Consider the following 18,348-nt stretch of genomic DNA (forward strand, 5'->3'; position numbering starts at 1 on the left):
TGCGGTTTACAGAGCTCAGCCTCACGTCCTCATCTGTGCAGATTTATACGTCCTAATACTTTGTATTATTTCGCACATGCACGCACTTCTACCCTACCGTCTGCACACATAGCAATTCACACTCATAAACACTATTTCCACGACGTTCCGGAAATGGGGTTGGCGTCATTTCGAAGGGTTTTGAGTGATAATGGGCGAGGCCTCTGAGGTGAGGCTCTTTCTCAAAGCTCCTCCCTGCAACACTAATTATTTCGCCCACGGGTATGTATGAAGCATCCACTGGGTCATCCCCAGTTTCACGGAACCTGGCCTCATTCCAGGTGACGTGGCATTTCCAGAATCACTCAACTTGCTGTTGTACCTTTTCTTTGCGTCGGCTCCCAGCACTGTTAGTTTTTTTGTTTGTGTGTGGTACGCGGGCCTCTCACTGCTGTGGCCTCTCCCGTCGCGGAGCACAGGCTCCGGACGCGCAGGCTCAGCGGCCATGGCTCACGGGCCCAGCCGCTCCGCGGCATGTGGGATCTTCCCGGACCGGGGCACGAACCCGTGTCCCCTGCATCGGCAGGTGGACTCTCAACCACTGCGCCACCAGGGAAGCCCACTGTTAGTTTTTGTTTGTGGCAGGTGTTCATTCGTAGAGGTGAGTGATCGATTGTCATGACTTAGAACAGATGTCTCTCACTTCCTGTGACACCCAGCTTTCACCCCCTCCCTGAAGTCAAACGAACTTGCCTCGAGCCCCATCCACTATGGAGGTAAAGATCCAGGTGTCTGATGTGGGGGGACGGCAGGATGGAAGTCTGCGGGAGGTGCTGTGGGTACCACTGGGTCCCCCGAAAACCTAGGCTGAAGCCTCACCACGTGGGATGTTTGTTTTAGACCAGACGACACACCTCTCTCGCGGGTGCTGTCCTGCGCCTTGTGGGGTGTCTAGCAGCATTCCTGGCCTCTGCCCACTGGGTGCCCGGAGCACCACCCACAGTCATGACAACCAAAGGTGTCTCCCGATTTTCCCCCTAAGGGGAACCGAGGGTTTACATAATCCATCAGGAGGTTGACGCTTGTGTGTGTTTATAATAAAGATTTTGGCTGTGAACACAAAATATGAAATTTGTGTTGAATTGCATCCCCAGAAAGGTGGGTTGGCGTCCTAATCTGGCTACCTGCGAGTGTGAGCTCATTTGGAAACAGGGTTTCTGCAGGTGTGATTAAGATAAGGTCACACAGAAGTAGGCGGGGCCCCAGGTCCAGACGATGTCCTTACAAACTGGATCTGGGAGAGGAGACAGCACAGCCCTGGAGCGGCTCACCTGAGGGCGGACATTCACAGGTGTAAACCCCCAGGTTACTCATCCTGGGTGGCGAGGTCCCTGGATTCAAAGCCCGGCCTGGGGTCGGAGCCCCGGTGCTGAGTCGTGATGAGAGCTGGTCGCGAATCCTTCCCCACGGAGCTGAGGATGGGGGTCAGAGCAGTTACGTGAATAAACAGAGAGCCCACAGGCACATAAAGAAATCGCAGGACTCTGGTGTCCAGGATGCGAGCACGAGGCTGTGTGGGGCTTCTCTCCCCCGACGAGAGCTGCTCTTCGCCGGCTGTCTGGTGCAGCTGCACACTCGGCCTGTTGCCCGTTCAGAGCAGCGCCGGAGCCCCTCCTTCTGAAGCCGCCCCTACGAACAGCTGAGGGGACTTTCTAGAGGTCTGGTCGTTTTACTCCGTTGACTTTCCACAGCATGCCTGTCTCCTCATTCCTGACAGGTGGCTCAATCTGGGTTTCAATTCCTTAAAAATAAAATCTACCTGCCCAGGTTGATGACTTGTATCCACGATAATGGCTAATCAAAAGAATATGCCCCTGGGTAGGTGTCACAAGTGCTAAAAAGGGTTCAGACCCTTTCACCAAACACGCCACTGAGGGGATGTCACGGATCCTCGTAAGGGCACTGACACAGCAGAGGATTATTTATGATCAGAAACGAGCGGAAACTACACATTCCCCCGAAATGGGGACTGTTCAGTAACTTTTGGTACATCCGTACGATGAAATACTCCTGAGGCGTTAAAATTTAAGTTTTGAACACAGGTTATGAAACACTGCCAGTGTAATCCCAAATCTATTACAACAAACACCGAAAGGATGTGCTTCAATACAATGCGTGAGTCTAAAGTTCTCCGTTGGGCTTTTCTGTATTATTCATGTTTTCTACAATGAATATCTATATCCTTTTGTAATAAAAGATAGAACGAATGAGGTTGACTACGGCCTACGCAAACAACGTAGCCCACTTTAAGTGTGCAGCTCTTGGAGTTCTGATACATGTAGACGTAGTGTAACCACACTCACAGGCAAGAAGTAGGACCTTCCCACCCCCAGCAAGCTCCCTCTGGCTCCTTTGCAGTCAAGCCCCGTCCCAGCTCTTGGAAACTGCCTCTCTGTCTTCTGTTGCCATAGTTCTGCCTTTCCTAGAATGTCGCCCACGTGGGATTACACGGAGCGTAATCTTTTGGACGCGGCTTCTGTTCTCTTAGCAGTTTCTTGAGATTCATGCATTGGCCTCCGTACTTCACGTGAGATAATGAACCGTCTTTAATGCTTCAGCTGCTGTCACTTGGGTTTTCCAGGCCTTGGGGTTGGTATTGCTTTTAACTGATAACAGTATTGGACACCACTTTGGAAATTCCACTCATTGTTTGAGGTCCTCCTTAACACGACTTCCTCCCCGGGGAGACGTTCACGATACTTCTGCTCCCAAACAGTTACGATTCCTCTGTTTTGAATCCTTATGGCATTTTATGTCCCACCCCACCCCCCAGAGACAGCCTTCTTCTCTGTAATACAGTTAACTGTGCTCTGGTTTAATCGATCCCGGTATTCCCAATCCATTAGACGTTGGGCTTCTTAAAGCCAGGAGCTATCTTACTTGACGGCAATACCTTCCGATCTACACACATCACTCTCTGCCGGCCTGATGTGTGAGAGCATTGCCCTCTCTGCTCTGGTCATTCCGGCCTCCTCGCTGCCCCGCGCGTGCCGTGCTCACTCCCGCTCGTGTCCTCAGGGGGGAGAGCGGGCCGCAGTGTCCTCAGTGCCACCATCCTGGTGGCATGTTCGTGACGGGTCAGAAGGCCAGGTGTCTGAGTCTGGGGACGGTCTCTGCCCAGCACGTCGCAGGACAGGCTGGCTCACAACGTGCTTCTCAGCAGAGGTGGCCACGGACCCTTTCGAATTCTCTTCTCCAGCAGTGGCCTCTCCGAGCTTTGTTTTGGACCCCTTAAGAAAACCGACAACTCAACCCATGTCCTGTGTGGCTATGCCATATGGAAGTGGGTCCCAAGCCGCCCCAGGCCCCCCGAATGACTCTTGCTCCTCTGCTGCGGGACTTCTCAGAACCTTCAGAAAACCATGAGTTTGGTGCACTCCCAACAGAAGGATGGCGTAGCCAGCCTTTCCCAAGTGCATTTAACCACAGACCCTGGCCCATTTCAAAAATCTTCACTTGGAAATGATTTCAGGCTCTCAGCAAGCTGCAGAAATAGTCCAGAGAGGGCCTGGCTTTGCTCCCAGCTTTTATGTTTTGTTGCAGCCGTCTGTCGGACTCCGAGACTTTTGGAAACTGCCTTTAAGAATTATGCGTTGCTTGTAACCTAAGGTCTCCCGTCAACAAAGACAGAGAGAATTACTGAGCTCCTGCAAGAAACCTGAGGGGTTTTCACATTTAGCCATGAACATTTGTTTATTTGTGAACCGCACACACAACTGCTCTCTTCAAGCTTAGCTTCTAGATTCCAAGGGCCAGACCCATAACATGTACGTTTCAATTGTTAGCAGAAGCTACAGGCAGATTAAAACCCGACCAAAATGCTGTGTTTTCCGAGTAGAATGTGTGTCAGGTGGCTTATTCCTTCCCGAGAGTTCGTGGCTGGCACTGGTCATTGGCAGAGGAGAGCAAGCCCTAATCACAGAGGGGCCAGGACGTGAGCCGTCGCAATGAGAGCCAGAGTCCAGCCACGCGCAGCCCCCCGCTGCCACTTGCTTGGGAGTAACTCCTACTCAAGGGCAGGCTAAAAGGATGGCACTCCTGACCCGGGTTTTAGGAACGCCTCTCCTGTGAGCATTCCAGGCTCATCACAGATGCTCTGGCCTCACCCTGCCTTCGAGTGTTTCTCTTTCCCTGGTCCTCTCCGGCCCTCCCCACACCTCCCATCACATCAGACCTGGGCCTCCCCCGGGCCAGCCCCGGCCGGCCGTACCTCTGCACGGGCCAGGCTGCCGCCTGGCCTGGCCCCCACCTCTGCCGGGAGACACCCTGCTACGTCTTCAGCCTCAGCTGGACGCCCGACCGGGAAGGCCTCCCTGATGCCCCAGGGAGAACCAGCCCCCTCTCTCCCCTGCTTCCTTGGCCACATTTTTATCAGTCTGAATTGTCCTGCTAGGCCCGGAAACCCAACCCCGACTGACTTATGCAAAAGGAGGCAATTTACCGACCTTGAAGCCAAACTGCGGGAAGGACTGGGGTGCCAGGAAGCAGAGCCTGGGCCGAGGTCGAAGCTCTCCTGGCCTCTCTCTGAGTGTCCCAGACCCCGTCCACGGGAGACCCCATGGCGGCCGTGTTCCGACCCAAGCCCACAGCCTCACACCCAGGAAGGAAAGGCTTTGTCCTCTCAGCAGCAGCTCAGCAAGTCCCGGGGAGGACCCTGGGATCCTCACTGGGGCTGGGGGCAGGAGGCATCCGGATGGGGCCAGGGCAGGTCGGGGGTGTCAGCGTCCACTCAAACCACTGACAGGGTTGGCGGGGGCAGGATGCTCACAGTATTGGCAGAAGAACCGGGAAAGTGATAGAAGACGGAACAGTAGCCACCGGTAACAGGACGGTTCTGCTTCTATTAAGAGCAGCTCGCATCTGAAACAGTCTCACAGACATAGAGAACAGACGGGTGGTTGCCAAGGGGGCGGTGGGGGAGGGCTGGAGGGGGAGTTTGGGATGAGCAGATGCAAACTAGTCTATACAGGATGGCTAAACAACAAGGTCCTACTGCAGAGCACAGGGAACTGTATCAATATCCTGTGATAAACCATCAAGGAGAAGAATATGAAAAAGAATCTATGTATGTATAACTGAGTCACTTTGCTGTACAGCAGACATTAACACAACATTGTAAATCAACTATACTTTGGTAAAAAAAAAAAAAAGAATAGATCGCATCAGATACATCTGGACACACAGGGAACCTCTGTGCTTTCACTCTGGTCTGAGAGCTCTTTGAGGGAAAACACCTGATCTCTTCCTGATCCTTCTGTCCCCTGAGAGCAGCACAGTGCCATGCCTTACACTGAGGAGGCCCCAATAATGTCTGCGGAGTTGAATAGTCATTAATAAGGTTATTTTGCAGGGATGGACTTAATGTAACAGGATTCATGAAGCTTGTAAGATTTAGGATCTCTGAATATTTTCATTGAACCATGGGGGTCAAGGAGGAGGCTGAATGAACAGTTCCTCAAGGTCATCTTTCCCCCATAGCACACTTATATACTGGCCCAGAACTCGTCCTTAATTCTCTCATTAAGATTAAAAAAATAAAGCAAAGTTCCACTGTCGAGCGGCTACTTTGTGAAATTATTATCTGTTAAAGATTGCATTGTCTGATAGGGATTTATTCTGGGTTAGTTCAGTCATGATAAGGATTAAGAAAAACACTTTCATAGATTTTAACTTGCCAAGTTCAATATTGCTATATTTTATGTAAGTGTCTGGCCCCCTTTTGAGCCCTATGGCAGCATTAGATAAAGTAGTTAATATTCCAATAAACTAGTAACGCAAAAAAGAGGTGTTCATTTTAGACATATTGTCCCAGGCTCTCCAGGACAAAAGGCCACTCACATTCATGCAGGGGTGTTTTGGAAAAACATATGGTTTGCCTATTAGGTCCAGGAAATGCTAGGCCTGGTGTGTACATAAGGGAGCTCGAGGTGGGAAAGATGTCCCTCCCTCCCTCTCCGGAGAGATATCTTGGGTCTTATGCCCTGTCTTTCTCCCTTTCTCTGTCCCCATTCTGCCCTGTAGATCCCACCCCCTCAACTTCACCAGGCTCCGTGTCCTTGTCTTTATCCTGATATGAGTGCCATGGTCTAGGTCTGCATTCTCTCCTCCGAGGCCAGGGATTGGCAACCTTTTTCTGTAGAGAGCCGGATGATAGACACGTAGGCCTTGTGGGTGTACAGTTTCCGTCCCAGCTTCTTAGTTCTGTCGCGGTAGAAACGGCCATAGACAGCGTGTCTGTGAATGGAGGTGGCCCTGGTCCAGTAAACCCCAGGCTGCGGGCTGCGTGTGGCCCTCAGGCTGTAGTTTGCCAAGCCCCGGAAAGCATTCTCTAGCCACTTCATTCCGACGTCAGTGGCCTGTGTGTTTTTCGTCTTTATATCTCCAGGCTCTTACAGGGTGTCTGGTACCTAAGAGACATGCAATAAAAGTTTGTAGGGAGAGTGCCGAGTGCCCCAGCCCAAGCATACACGTCGAGGATGTCGGTCTGTTACCAAGCTGTTAGATATTATTTCAGTTTCAGTAACTTAAAGGACTTGGAGCTCTTTTTAGATTTACTAAAAATTAGAAATCCATTCCCCTTCTAACAACAGAATTCCATGTTTATTGTTTTATGAACAGTTGTTCAGCAACATGGCATCCAGCACCTCTAATTATAAGCCTTTTAAAACGCATTCCTCTTGGTGGTAAGTTTGACCAAGGCTTAGACAAGAGGCGTTTTGTTTTTTGTTTAAACAAGAGCATCTCAGACACAGGTGAAGGATGAGATCTGCTCGCTGCCAGGAAGAATGTCGGATCCTTAAACTCCTTGTTAGCTCAGGCGTGTTTTGCTTATCTTTAGGGTTAATCATTCTTGGAAGAAATTCCTCACCGTGTTCCTCTAAGTCACAGCAAAAAAGCTTTGCTCTAAGTGTTTGCTCTTAGGAGGAGGGGTTGCCAGGGGTCACACAGCCTCTCTCTGCCCAAACACAGCTCCATGCTGGGTGTGGGCGCGCCCCTGGGTAGGCACGAAGCCATGTGTCCTGTGCTAGGCAGGCGCAGTCACCAGCAGAAGGAAACCCTGTGTCAGAATGAGATTTGGGTAAATTATCCACCAAACCCATCACCAATCTCCTCCAAGGCATTGTGCTTTTGAGAAACTATTAGAGGATCACAGAGCAGCCAAAGTACCTCCCAAACAAAGCAGCTTTGGGGCTATAGACACCCTGTGATCTGCCCAGGCGCCAGGGAGGTGCTGCAGTCCCTTCCACAGCCCTTGAGAGCCAACGGCACCCATCTCCCCGCTATGCCTTCACACTGGCCACTTGAAAGCAGCCGGGGGTGGTGGTGGTGGTGGGAAGCACCCATATGATGGAAATAGGCAAACACGACGAATCAGGTCCAGTGCACCACTCGATCCCGTGTCAAGTCAAGCCTTCTCATCCTCCCACACTGGGATGTATTTAAAGACAGAGCAACTGACCAGCCCAACACATTATTTCTAAAACCATGAGTTTTAGAAAGATTGATATTATTTTGTTCCTGCCTTCAAGGGGTCTGTCTGGGAGATAAAACGTGGACGTATGAAAAGATGACTAATAATGTCAACCTCTCAAAATGACCTCTGTGAGTTTCTTAACCACCCTGCCTCTCTGTCTTCCCATCTGTGAAATATCTGTAAAATATCTCTCAGGAAACATAGGAGGTTAGATTAGATAATATATATAAAGCATCTAGCGTGTAGCATGGCTGATAGTGTGTGCTTAATTAAAAGTGGCCGGGCTTCCCTAGTGGCGCAGTGGTTGGGAGTCCGCCTGCCCATGCAGGGGACGCAGGTTCGTGCCCCGGTCCGGGAAGATCCCACATGCCACAGAGCGGCTGGGCCCGTGAGCCATGGCCGCTGAGCCTGCGCGTCCGGAGCCTGTGCTCCACAACGGGAGAGGCCACAACAGTAGGAGGCCCACGTACCACAAAAAACAACAAACAAAAAGTGGCCATTATTATTATTATCATTATTATTATTTATTAAGGAAGAAAGAAGTTGGAAATGAGGAGGTGGCAAAAAATTAAGATTTGAAACAAGTGAGCCGGTGGCGGTAGTTTCCGTCTACAGACCACTCAACAGTTAAAAGGTCCGTGTCAGGTATCTGGTCTACCGTCGAGGCCCACGTAGCGTTAGAACCTGAAAAGGGAGAAGCTCTTGGCTCTCACACCGATTCTGCTGGTGGCTTCAGGCTTCTCTCAGAGCCTCATCGATCACAGAACTCCAAACAGGACCAAGAGAGAAACAGCTGTTACCCAAACCTACTCAGCTGGCCCTACACCAAGGTCTCAGGAACCTCGGCAACGACACACAGAGCTCACAGCGAAGCTGATGTCCACGGGAGCAGAAGGAATCACATGCCCATCGGGACACGTTCTGAATGGCTGCGTCTCTGCTGTGCTTTGAAAAGGAAGCTCTTGCCATGGTAACTGGGTCACCCTGGACCCTCTGAGCAACCACAAAGGCAAGAGGAACCAATCTTGTGTTTCCTTCCAGGAAGTAGAAAATAATATTTCATGTGTTTTTTAGGATTCTCTTAACGATTTACTTGAATTTTACACCTCCCTCACCTTGGAAATCCAAACGTATAAATGGAAAATGTTTTGATTTTGTATGCACTAGGACTCAGAGATGCGTCTACGTTATATGCTCAAAAGAGGTGGCACGTGGGCAATTTGCTAACAGAGGGCTTCTCGTGGGCAGTATCGTCCATAGCTACCACTGCCTGTGGGTTATTGTGTCGGTCAGTGTCCTTAGATGTAAGCGACAGAAGCCGATTTTGCTATTTTAAGCAAAATGGGAATTGATTAAAAAGGTATTGAGAAGCTCAAAACTCTCTGGGAAGGATGGAGAGGCAGCTCGGACGCTATGCAGACAGGAATGGCCTTCTCCACCCACAACAAAAAAGCCACCGCTGGGATAGGGTGGGGAGGATAAATTAGGAGTTTGGGAATGAGATATACACACAACTATATATAAAGTAAGCAAACAAAAAGGACCTACTGTAGAGAACAGGGAACTCTACTCAATGTCTTGTAATAAACTATAATGGAAAAGAATCTGAAAAGAATTTACATATATATATATACACATAACTGAATCACTTTGCTGTACACTTGAAACTAACACAGCATTGTAAATTAACTACACTCCAATCAAAAAAGGCCACTGCGGGCTTCCCTGGTGGCGCAGTGGTTGAGAGTCCTCCTGCCGATGCAGGGGACACGGGTTCGTGCCCCGGTCCGGGAGGATCCCGCTTGCCACGGAGCGGCTGGGCCCGTAAGCCATGGCCGCTGAGCCTGCGCATCCGGAGCCTGTGCTCTGCAACGGGAGAGGCCACAGCAGTGAGAGAGCCGCGTACAGGAAAAATAAAAAAGGCCACTGCTGCACCAGAAGTACTCTTGTCACGGGCCTAGTTCCTGCTGCGGCCAGAGCCACGGCCCTGGCCACCGGGGACACTGGACGCAGCCTCTTGTCCCCTCCACTGCATGAACTCTGCACCACCTCTGTTCCTTCACACACTGGATTCTGACACAAGGTCTGGCCTGGGCGCATGGTCGGTGGGGCCCAGGCAGTGTGTCCGTTCTGAACTGCACAGGAAGCTGGGAAAGTGACCAGTCAGCACAGTCAGCTTCTGTACCGGGGGCTGTGCTCTGCCATTTAAGGCAGGAGATGCCGCAAACCCAGGGGAAGGGTTCAGATCAGGAAGAACGCTTTTGGCTATAGCACTAGCTTATCCAACTGTAAGCGGCTTACACAAGGACTTACTGTCTCGTAAGGAGGAGTCCAGAAGTGAGTGGTTCCAAATATGTTAAATTCAGCCACCAAGCAGGTTATTACAGACCCGGGTGTGTCCGTCTCTCTGTCCCACTGTCCACAGAGCAGTGGTCTTCACTTCCGGGCTTGGCGCCTCGTGGTTACAAGACGATGGTCACAGCTCTGGAAGTTACATCTTCAGGTAAGCAAGTTCCAAGCACAAAGAGTGGGGTTTCTCTCTGCAGATCTCTTTTTACCAGGAAGGAAAACTTCCACCAGAGCTTTTACAGGCAGAATACAAATCCTTGGCCAGGGTTAGGACACATACCTATGTCCTTGCTGCAGAGAAGCCTCCGAAACCAAGTACCTGATACCTTCAGCCTCCGAAATGAGCTGTGGATCCTGACGAGAAAGAGAAAGCCGGAAGAGCAGTTAGGCCACCGACGGGCTCTGCCATCGCCACCCTCCTTAGAGATGCTGGGTGGCTCCTGGGCTGATGTTAGAGTGGGATTTCCACTGGGCTTCACCCTGCATGAAAACTCCATCTTTCAGCAACACATGCCTGATGGGCTTTGCTGGGAAGGGCGGTGAAGCTCTGCCCGGGCTCAGCGGGAAGGAGTGATGTCATCTCAGGGCCGCCTGTCTGCTGTCGGGAGAACCGAGGAAGCGTGGGTGCACGAGCCACCATGTGCCACATCCGATCTGGAGAGAGGTCGCCTGTCCTGGGGACTCCCTTCACGTCCTTGCAACGCTGCTCATCCTGCTTTTGGAGAGCTCGGCACACCACGGTTAGTTCCAGCGGGGCGGCCGTGGGCCCGGCGCTCCTAGGCCATTTCAGCCATCCAACGGCATCGCTGCCCTCCTGAGAGCCAGGCTATTCCTTTGCTTGTCATGCCTTTCCGGATGAAATGACTGGGACGAATCCTAAAGGCTGGCAGCCACCAGTACTGGCTGGGGGAGATCGACTGTGTTAGGCCCGGGAGCCAGGGCTAGTTCTTCAAATGTTTATTTCACCCATCATGGCCACTCTGGGTGAATGTTAGCAAGGGTGTTAACAAGCAAAAAGGGGGAAACAAACTCACCCCTGGGTAAGTGAGAACAAAAAGACACAGAACCATCCTGCCACTGCCCAGGGGAAGCGACAGGCACATTGAAATCACGCCCACTCGGGCAATTATACAGAACTTCCCTCTCATACCACATTTTCCAGAACTGTGCCGGGGGGTTACCCAACTGACCAAAATTCTACATGGATTACTCTCTCTCCTTTGCCCATGAACTCAGTCTGAGGCGTGGGTAATAGGGGAGATAGGAAACGTTTTATAGACTTAATTTAGGGAGACTGTTCATTCCACGCGCCTTTGCAGAGGAAGGCACTGTCAGGGGACCACTGCCGCCACTGCGGGGGGACCACGGGGCATGTGGGCTGCCTCTTCCCAAGGTTCTTTATCAAAGCCCCCAGGCTGGCCTGCGCAGAGGGGAGGGAAAGACCCCAACGGTCCCCAAATCCTGCTTCTGCACCTGGTGACGCAGGAATGGAGCCACACGGCCGGCCCTGGTCCCACCCCAAACTCCATCCGCGGAGCTAAGATGGGGCAGCGCAGAAAAAAGCTCCCATCATCGAAGTATTGTTTTGATAAAATACTTGTATTTTGGAAAAACCGAGACTTAGGAGCATTTCCAAGGGAAAGCGTTCACTTCACACTGATTTGCCAGGAGAGGAGAGAACCGCATAATTTCCACAGTGACAAGAGAAGGGTCCTGCTGGGAGGGGCCATTTGATCAATCCTACTTAGGGAGATAATCCGGGGAAAACTCAGACGAAGAAACTAGAACCTCTGTTCCTAAATGCTCAGCAACATCCCGATTTGGAATATTTAGTAATAGAACCTACGTCTGAGAGCGAACGGATGTGAGGTCATGGTCAGGGGACAGACCCAGTGCCGTGGAGGTCTCTGGACCTCTCCTCACTGCAGAGCTGGCCAGACCGGAGCAGCCCTGCCCACACAGCTGACCCCCATCCCTGGGAGGAAGTGGGTCTCGAGATAATCCAGTCCAGGGCTTCCCACTCTTCTATGAGGAGCAGCAAAGCACCGCAGTGAAGAGGGTGGACTCTGGACTCGGGCTGCCGGGGTCACATCTTGGCTGGGCCGTCACCACCCGGGAGTCGACCGAGAACCTTGAGCCATGTGATTTGGAAGCAACAATGCAATAGAAGCTGTTCACAGCACGGCTTAGACCCAAGCAAGAGGGGCCCTGCCTTGGCCCCAGGCTTCACGGGTCCCCGATCTAGCCCCACGCCCGTTGGGGTGAGGATGTGTCCACCTGGAGCCCATGACTCTCTCTGGACTACGTTCCAGGTCCTTGCGAGCCCGAATTTCCTGCCCAAACTGCCTGTTCCCCCCTTCAGGGCCGACATGGACCCGTTCCCCGGGTCTCTCCTCCCGGGGTACCACACCCCAGGCCCTCGGGGTGAAGCAGGGCAGCTGCTGGCGGGCTGTGGATGGGGCTGGGAGGCCTCTCGGGCGTTGGGGAGGAGACGAGGCAGGTCGCAGGCTGACGGCAGGCTGGTCCTGCATCCCTGCGTGTTATTAACCTCAAAGTGCCAGAAGTCCTAAATCTGAACCTGCTCCTCAGGTCATGATGAAGGTATACTTGCAAAGGCAGGAGGACAAGAGCTTATTCTGTTCGACCATCTGATGAGTAACTTTTAAATATTTAGGCCGACAGGGTGAGGACCTGTGCTCGTGCTGGGCCTTGGGACCCACGAGTGTCAGGGCAGAATGACTCCCACAATCCATTGCGTGTCCATCACTAGCCACTGTACCAAAGGGCCCTGATGCTCCCCTGCCGCACACAGAAGAGTCCACTGTGTCCTGGAAGCACACGTTTAGGGCTTCATTATTACACGTACGCTTTAAGGGAAGACCAGCCACTGTACCAAAGGGCCCTGATGCTCCCCTGCCGCGCACGGAAGAGTCCACTCTGTCCTGGAAGCCACGTTTAGGGCTTCATTATTACACGTATGCTTTAAGGGAAGCTTGAACCAAACGCTGAAGAAACAACAGCACGAACAGGCCGCAGTCCTCAGGGAATGGCCATCTCTGCCCCCAGAAGGGGAGTCGGGGGCCCCGGCTCCAGAGCTACTCCCTTAGCGAGGCTCAGCTCCTCCCGCCCCAGCTTCTCTCTCTGTGTCTCTGACACAGTCATTCCCCTTCTAGAAACGTATGCTACGGAAACAAGCAGGATGAGACTGGGAGCCCCAAGCCCAGGGCAGTGACGCCTTCCTAACCCCAGGAGGGTGCCTGGTGCGTCGTGGGCGCACAGTGCACGGTTACCGAATGTGTGAAGGGGTGGCCAAGGGTCTGGGAAGAACGACACTTACTGAGACATTATTTGTAACAGTGAAAATACGGAAACAATCTAATACCCAAAATTAGAAATATGAGGAAATGAAATATTGAACATCTAAATGATGGATTGTTGAGCAGTCATTAAAAGTTACCTCTTAGTCATGTACCAATATGTTCATTGCAGCTCTATTTACAATAGCCAGGACATGGAAGCAACCTAAGTGTCCATCGACAGAAGAATGAATGGATAAAGAAGATGTGGCACATATATACAATGGAATATTACTCAGCCATAAAAAGAAACGAAATTGAGTTATTCGTAGTGAGGTGGATGGACCTAGAGTGTGTCATACAGAGTGAAGTAAGTCAGAAAGAGAAAAACAAATACCGTATGCTAACACATATATATGGAATCTAAGAAAAAAAAAAGGTCATGAAGAACCTAGGGGTAAGATGGGAATAAAGACACAGACCTACTAGAGAATGGACTTGAGGATATGGGGAGGGGGAAGGGTAAGCTGTGACAAAGTGAGAGAGGCATGGACATATATACACTACCAAACGTAAAATAGCTAGCTAGTGGGAAGCAGCCGGATAGCACAGGGAGATCAGCTCAGTGCTTTGTGACAGCCTGGAGGGGTGGGATAGGGAGGGTGGGAGGGAGGGAGACGCAAGAGGGAAGAGATATGGGAACATATGTATATGTATAACTGATTCACTTTGTTATAAAGCAGAAACTAACACACCATTGTAAAGCAATTATACTCCAATAAAGATGTTAAAAAAAAAGTTATCTCTTAAATTCCAGTGGGATGGGAGAATTCTCACAGTAGAATTTTAAGCAAAAAAGTAGGATTCAAAACTATATATAGAATATAAAGCATAAATCTAATTGTGTGTGAAGAAACACACATACACATATACACAAACAAATACACACACATCAACTAAATCAAGGTGTTAACAGAGTTGTTATCTATAGTTGTGGAATTCTGAGCAATTTTTAATTCATTCTTTTGGTTATTTTCAAAATTTTCTACAACGTTCATATGTGCATATATTACTAAATTAATTTTTAAAATAGAAACCCCATAAACACAATTAAAAGTGAAAAAGGGCACCAAAGAAAAATTTTGCAATATATGTGTCATAAAATTCCTATCATTAATTTATAAAGAACTCACATGCATCGAACAGCAAAAGATGAACACTCTCATAGAAAAATGGGGTAAAGTCTATTGTGGCAGAGATTAGCTTTCCACCTACATCCCTCACCCACACCCCGAGGTCCTGGTTTCAGTCTGGGTGCCTGCCCAGCTGCACTGCATGTCCCGGCATCTCTTGGAGGAAGGTGTGTGGTCTCGAGACCAGGTTCTCTCCAGAAGAGAATGATGAAAGTGGCATGTACCGATTTTATGACTGGCCCCCAAACCCTGGGGGTAGTTTATGAAACAATAGAACCCCATTTCTAAACTTAACGTTTACTGAGCTATTAACGAGAGCTCAGCACTTCACACACATGATCTCATTTAATCCTATCAACAACCCCCTGGAGAAGTATTATTATTCTCCACACTTTAGAGATGAGAAAACTGACACCAGAGACTGTTTACACTGTGGCATGTGGTATATGTATGTACAGAAATGGCCTGAAGAGTATATTCAAACATTTTAGTGGTTATTTCTGGATGTTCCGATTGTAAGTACCATATGTTCAAATTTCCTCAACAAACATATATTACTTGTATAATTTTTAAATGGTAGAAAACTTTTAAGTGACAATAATTCATTAGAATTTTATGAACAATAGATGACACAGCTAAGACATTAGCCAAAGAACTTTCAGAGGAGTATAACTTATCCTTCCTCTCGCTCTTTATTTTTTTTTTTAGTACATTCTCTGCACAAAAAACAATTTTCACTTCCACAATTGTAAACCAAATCTGAACGGTTCAAAAGGAGGTCAGACGATCTAACAATTACTGCGACTTAAAAATGTACCTTGCCCCTCTGAGGGAGGGAGACCCTCTGAGTCACCATCATCTTATAACGATCATGACCTACAGCCTGGATCATTGAGTTCATAACAGATATACCAGCATTAATTAGCATGCTTTAAACCAGGGGTGGGCATGTTTTTTCTGTAGACAGCCAGCCAGTAGATATTTTAGGCTTTCAGGTAATACGGTCTGTTATAACTACCCAGCTGGGCATGGCTGTGCCCCAGTAAAACTGTTTACAAAATTAGGCATCTGAGGGACTTCCCTGGTGGTCCCTCAGATGGTAAAGTGGTAAAGAACCTGCCTCACAATGCAGGGGACGCGTGGGTTCGATCCCTCGTCAGGGAACTAAGATCCCACATGCGGTGGGGCAACTAAGCCCGTGAGCCTCAACGAGAGAGCCCGGGTGCTGCAAATCACAGAGCCCACGTGCCCTGGAGCCTGCGCGCCACAACTAGAGAGAAAAAACCTGCACGCCACAGCTAGAGAGAAGCCCGCGCGCCATTACAAAAAATCCCGTGGACCGCAAGGAAGATCCCACGTGCCACAACAAAGACCTGATGCAGCCAAAAAAAATTTTTTTTTAAAAAGCATCTGGGGCTTCCCTGGTGGCGCAGTGGTTGAGAGTCCGCCTGCCGATGCAGGGGACATGGGTTCATGCCCCGTTCTGGGAAGATCCCACATGCCGCGGAGCGGCTGGGCCCATGAGCCATGGCCGCTGAGCCTGCGCGTCCGGAGCCTGTGCTCTGCGACGGGAGAGGCCACAGCAGTGAGAGGCCCGCGTACCGCCAAAAAAAAATAATAATAATAATAATAAAGCATCTGGCCTCTGAGCCACGCTTTGCCAAGCCCTGTTTCAGACTCGCTATTCAAAGTGTGGACCAGCAGAATTGCGTCACTGGAGAGCAGGTCAGAAATGCAGGATCTCAGGCCCCTCACAGACCTGCTCTTCAGAATTTGCATCTTTAGTAGGATGCCCTGGTGATTTGCATGTTCATTCAAGTTTAGAAGCTGATTCTCAAGCATGTCTGCTCGCTGGTGTCACCTGGGGAGTTTCTGTAAAAAGCACCAATGCCCAGAGATTCGGATTTCTTTGGTCGGGGCTAGAGCCCAGGCATGGGATCGTTAGAGGCTCCAAGGTGATTCTAATGTGCAGCCACCACTGCAGACCTATAGACCTGGTCATCTGAGCAGATCCCTAATCGTGACTCAAACCCAGAGGACACCGCCCATGAGAAAGACAGAACATTCAGCACCCCTGGCTCAGCTATTGAGAACGAAATGCACCTTGTTTGCCCCCAACCCTGAGGATGAGCCCTGTGAGGACCCTTCCACCGAAAGGCGGAACTGCCACTGCTGGTTTTCGTTATCTTTAGCAGGTTCCTGCGTGGCTTTCACAGACTTGGCCACGGAGTATGCCGGGCCCTGGGAGCTGGGCCAGCCACACACAGCAAGAATCCAGCCGCCATGATTCAGCTCCAGGAGAACATGGAAATGCCTACATGTCACTAAACCAGAAAGGACGGATGCCCGCGGGAGTCGGGAAGGATCACGGGATCAGAAAGCCTAACCTTCATTTCACTGCAGAACATATTTACAAGAAGAACAAACGTAAAGATGCTGAACGGCAGATGGAGTCCTTCGGAAGTTTCTTGGGGGGTCGGGAGGGGGGACGTGATAGCATGAGTTGCACCGCTCAGATCTGTTGGGGACCACCCAAGGCAAGGTACCAGTGAGAGTTTACAGTTTATTAGAAAATTGGAAGCTGCTTGTGCAGAAACTCCAACCGGGTCAAGAACAGCAGTGCTACCCGGCAGTGATGCTCCAGGCTGGTCCACGGGACCTGAGATGCATCCCTGTTTGGAACAAACCCACAGGCCAAGGTTCAAAGTCTCAGAACGACGCCTGCTGAGGTGTTCAGGGGCCAGGTGTCACAGGGGCTGCGACCTGTGCTCAATCATTGAGTCTGGGCGCTGCAGCTACTCTTTCTTCTGCGTGCTAGTAAATTAATAAAGAAAATGGGCGAAGTTTCAAAGTCTCCGTACTAGTTATCAGGAAAATGCAAATCAAAGCCGCAACGAGATACCACCTCATACCTGTTGGGATGTCCACAGTCACAAACCAGAAAATAGCTTGTGTTGGTGAGGATTTGGAGAAATCGTGACCCTTGTGCACTGCTGGCTGGGACACTAAAGGGTGCAGCCACTTGGGATAACGGTATATGGAGGTTATATGGAGGATAACGGTATACGGAGGTTCCTTAAAAAATAAGCAAAGAATTCCCGTATGATCCAGCAATTCCACTTCCAGGCATATGTCCCAAAGAAGTGGAAGCAGGGTCTTGAGTAGGTATTTGTGCACCAGTGTTCACAGCAGCATCATTCTCAACAGCTATAAAACACGACCCAACGACCTTGGCCCCCAGTCAGGTCGTGCTGTGTGAGTGAGGGCTGCCCCTCCACTTACCTGTGCGTGCAGGTGAGGGCGTGTTCATTCATATTTGCACCTTCTATGTCTGTGCGGAGCTCCTGGATCAACTCAGTTGCTTGGAAGACATCTTAGACGGGAAGGGGTCAGGGAGTGAAGGGGACAGAAGCTGGGTTAACATCCGTGCTGAAGTTCCCCACCGCGTTCCAGGAAGGCCACAGAGACTGTTATGCATTGCAAAGCTTCCAGACTGGCGGGTAATTAGCCGTGGGCCCCCTTGGTGCCCTGGCCTCCCTGGTCCCTCCCCTAGCACCCCCAGATCTCTCCATGAGCTGCATCTAAAGGGTCACCCGGCACCGCTGAGAGCCTCTGGAACCCCTCAGCCAACGCCCAAGCTGACTCTTGGGCGCCCCTGCCTTGCATGTTGTGGTATATTTTGCAGTAAAAGTTCCGTTTGTGTTGATGGTTTCAGGTAAGAACAGACAGCAGAGAAAATGATGACAGCTAGGAGATCCACAGGTGCAGAGTATGCTGGCCTGAGCCTCTCAGGGCCCTTCCACCATGACCCAGCGGAGCCCTGGGCCCCGGCAGACGAGTTTCAGATGCTCATGCGCCGTGCAGAGGTGAGACCACCCTGGCGATAAGCAAACGGGGGGCGGCAGCCTCCTGGCACGAAAGTGCTCTTGGCTCTGTACCAGTGGGGTGAATCACACAGGACTTTGGAAAGCTTCCTGGCGAACACGCACCTGGGACG

This window comes from Globicephala melas, chromosome 11 (genome assembly GCF_963455315.2).
Source record: "Globicephala melas chromosome 11, mGloMel1.2, whole genome shotgun sequence".
NCBI lineage: Eukaryota > Metazoa > Chordata > Mammalia > Artiodactyla > Delphinidae > Globicephala > Globicephala melas.